Source organism: Castanea sativa, chromosome 1, assembly GCF_040712315.1.
Source record: "Castanea sativa cultivar Marrone di Chiusa Pesio chromosome 1, ASM4071231v1".
In the NCBI taxonomy this organism is placed as follows: domain Eukaryota; kingdom Viridiplantae; phylum Streptophyta; class Magnoliopsida; order Fagales; family Fagaceae; genus Castanea; species Castanea sativa.
The window spans coordinates 77,971,245-77,975,665 of NC_134013.1; the positions used below are offsets into that span (position 1 = coordinate 77,971,245).

General features: G+C 34.2%; 1 pseudogene; it reads left to right on the plus strand.

The window, feature by feature from the left end:
- Positions 1-521: 521 nt before the first annotated feature.
- On the plus strand, positions 522-4,103 carry LOC142621571 (mavicyanin-like; annotated as a pseudogene).
- The last annotated feature ends 318 nt before the right edge of the window (positions 4,104-4,421 follow it).

The following is a 4,421-nucleotide window of genomic DNA, read 5'->3' on the forward strand; positions in this document are numbered from 1 at the left end:
TAGCACCTCTCTTGACATAAGACAGTAATCATCCAGCGCAGTTTCCCAGCCAGTCATTGGGCCATTGGTGCTGGACTGCCTCAGAGAACTCAGAAGCTTGCCACACTACCACCCAGTACCAATTGCCTTTTCCAACAAGGTCGCAACTGTTAGGCTGTTGAATCTGTACTTCTGTTTATTTTATTACCATTACTTACGACTTACATGTCGTGTTCAATAAAGGAATGCAATATTTTGATATGCTTCGTGTTTGACTATTTTCCTATATCTAATTCTTAATTCATTTTACTTTTTCAAAGATTTCTCAAATTATCTCAATAAGCCTTTTGAATACCCCTACCCGAGTCCAAGCTCGAGGGCTCAACACGTAGATTAACGGAGCTGTCAAAGGGAATTGTCCAACCCTTACCCGAGTTAAGTACCGAAAATCAAGTTTTTTTCTTTACATTGAAATTATATATATATATATATATATATATATATATATATATATATATATATATATATATCCATCAAATGTCTTCCTCTTCCATATAGCCATATCCAAAAGCATTAATCTCACAATAATGGCTAGCCGCAAGGGTTTGATCGGGTGCTTGATTGTTGCGGTGGCTTTACTAAATGGTGCAACCACTCAAGTTGCGGCTGCAGTTGAATATCAAGTCGGAGACAGCTTGGGCTGGACTGTTCCCCCAAATACCTCCTATTACACCAGTTGGGCTAGCTCAAAAAAATTCTTCGTTGGCGACACATTGAGTAAGCAATCCTGAAAACTTTTTGTCTTATAGGTTCTTCCTTCTCAGTTTTTCACAATAAGAATTAAGAAAAATAGATTTGGTTTTAATCGAAAAACATGATCATGTATCATATATAAGAATATTCAATTTTATAGGTTTTTATTGATAAATCAAAATAATAACTCTACCATATAAATTTCACAAAATTCAGGGACGGAGCTAAATTCTAATGATTTAAGTTAATGTCCAGCTTAGATTCTTCATGATACAGCGGTGTACGTGACTTCAAAGAAGATTTAATACTTGCTTTGCTTTGCTTAGCTGTTGTGACTTGAAGATGTTTAAAACTTTAGTTGTTGTGTTTGTATTGATTGTAATCCACTCTCTTTGTGTTAAACTTTGGATCGGGATGAGAGAGTGTTAAGGACATATTTTATGTAATTGGCTAATCTTTTGACAAAATGCACTTTACTTGTAATTGGGTAGATTTAGGATGGGTTTAAGATTTCAAGAAACATGTTGTTTAAGTCTAATGTTAAAGTCATGAAGATCTGACCAAGAAACAAATAAAAAAGAGCTGTTCACAAAGTTTTCAAACCCGGACCGTTCAATGAACCGAAAAAGAGAGAGGTTTAAGGTTTTTAAGGTCGAACCGAGGTTGAACCGTGATGATGTCATAATTAATTTAATAATTATTTAATAAATAAATAAATATATTAAATTAAAAATAATAGAAAATTTGACTAAAACAAGAAAATATTTAAGTACCAAAAACATAATTTTATAAAAATAATTTTTCTTTTATGAAGCCTACGTCTAAGCCCATGCCTTAGGCACAAATTAAACCGAGCCCATGCCTTGATGCTCAAGCCCATTAGAATGGTCAACTGTCCAATGAAATTTAGAAGTGGAAAACAAAAAAGATAAAGGACTTAAAAAGAAGAAGCTAGAAGTCTACTCATTAAATAATAGCCTAAATACAAAATAAAGCCCAAAAATAAAGTGGTTGGTCAGTGAGTAGATGACAGCCAAGCATTTCTTCACCATTTCTTCAACGTCTCCATCGTCTGCAAAGCAACTCCAGAGTCCTCAGTCTAGACACAGAAATTGAAACGGCAAAAAATGCAAAAAAATTAGAGAGAAAGCGTGAGTGAGACAGAAAAGAAGAAGAGAGGCGATGTGATCTAAAGGTCTAACAGCATCTCATGGTGGTTTGAAGCATCAACAATGGTGGTAAGTACCAAAAATAAAATCCAGATCTGAACCGCAAGACCCGTCAACAGTTCTCAAACCTGCGAGGTTCGACCGCGATTTGAAAGGTTCACTGCTTTTCTTGTATAGGCCGGTTCTTGAGAGTTAAAAACTTGTATTGATGAATGGTTTCTAGGTAATACGGTCAGACCGTACGGTCCGGTTCAGATTTCTCAACCATGGCTATTCGTTAAAGTTCGATAGAAATCTAAACAGAATCATTTCTATTGAGATTTAATGTTGAAGCTCGACAGAAGCTCAACACAAGCTGTTCTATCGAGACTTACGAAATCAGAATTTCCAAATCTGATTTTCGGTCCATGCTGAAATATTTGTATAAGGTATCTTTTTTCACAACCCTAGATATATATAAGACTCATTTTAAAGGCCATCGCACAAGAGAATGAATGCAAAAAGTGTCTAAGTTCATTATTCTCTCTGAAGAAGCTACTACGTCTTTACGCCAAGGGTTTTGTGACCAAGGAGCTTCCTGATCTTCATTGTTGATGAACTGAAGAACTTTGCAGCCAACAACCTCTTCAAGTTTGTGGAGCTAGTCACGTATTGAGATCCGTGCATCATTGGTTAGTCGCATACTGGGAGTCGTGCATTAAACAGAAAGATTTCTGTTACAATACAAGTCCAATTGAGTATTGGGGTAAGGGTTCAACTGTAAGTTGGTATTTCGAGATAGGCCAAAGAATTTGGTAAGATACCTTATACTTGTAACTGCTTGTGATTTATAATAGTAAATTCTTGGGAGTGGTGTCTTTAAATTCACCCGATGGAGTTTTGCCTCAGTGGTTTTTCCATTCGTAAACAAATCACCTGTGTCAAATTTAATTTTCACAGCATATAATATAATTGGTAATTTGTTTGTGCTACCACACTATTGCATGTAATTTGATTTAATTAATTAACTTGGGTAATTAATTAATTTACAAGGAGTCAATTCATTTTAACTCAACAGAGAGAACTGAATTGTGAAGTTTCATTGAATTGATAAACATTACAACTCAGTTTTTATATATACAAAACAGTGTAAAAAAAAAAAAAAACTAACAAGTGAACTTACACCACCTGAAATTAACAATCTAGCAAACTATTGAAACAACCAATCACAAGATGAGATACTCTAACTACTTAAATATAGAGACCTAGCAACCTATGGTTTTACATAAGATAATAACTTGGACAAATTAAGCTACATGTCATACTATACAAAACTTGCAGCAGCTAAACCAGTGCAAAACTTGCAGATGCCTTCATTTTTAACACTTTGTAACAATACTTTATAGTTAACAATGCAATAATAATTTAGACTTTTCTCAACAACAACGAAAAAAGGGGACTAATCCTCTCTTAAAGTAGCCCAATCAACATCTAGCTATATAAAATTGGCTTTGGTTTTATAAAATGAAAATGGAAGATAATCTCTTTATGGACTTTTTTTTTTTTTTTTAGATTGTGATATTTAGAAAGTAATCATAGATAAATTATGAAAACTAAAAGAATGCCGAAGTCACTGTTAATAGATTAGTGTATTGTAATCTATTAAAGAGTTCATTTTCATGATTTTGTTTTTCCATATTTTGGCCTCCCTCACTCTAAATCCTAGTTCCATCCTTGACTCATTATCTTTTTTTTTTCAACATTATTACAACATTAATTAAAATGCTCTGGCATAAATGAGAGTTTAAACTATATATTAAAACTTATCAAATATGTTGGCTTTTAATTTTTCATATTCAATGAGACATATAAGGTATAGGACTCTCGATTTCTTATTTGATGAACAATATTTTTCCCTCCAATGACCAGCATACAATGCGACAAACGGGACACAGAATGTGGTCATAGTATCAGAGGCTGAATATAAAGCCTGCGCAAAGGTAATATCGATAACTATTGTAGTCCATCCTGGTTCCGCAGTTCTTTACACTCTTCCATCCACCGGTACTTACTACACCATCTGCACCATTAGTAACCACTGTGAACTAGGCCAAAAGTTGAATCGCCCATTGGATCACCAACCAACTCTGCTTCATCTCTACAGTTGGTGCCTTGTTTTATGTGCTCACCACTAGAGTCATCTATTTCATGACTTATTTCTAACAAATGTCCCCAAATTCTTAATTATTATTTTTATTTATTTCTCCCAGTGTTTTACTAGCAAGAATAAGAGCATCATGTCTCAAATCATATGTTTGGATTTTTAAATATACTGGAATAATTAAGAAAATGTTAATTTGGAGCGTTCGGCTTTGTCTAGAAGATGCTTTAGATTTGAGATCTTTGGTCGATGATTTGAATGACTGAAGTGGTTGAGGAGAACGCAAAGAATAAGAGAAGATGAACCTTGAATCTGAACGACCAAATGATTTCACTAACAAGAATTCCAAAACTTGGATTTGAAGTGGTACCAAGTATACT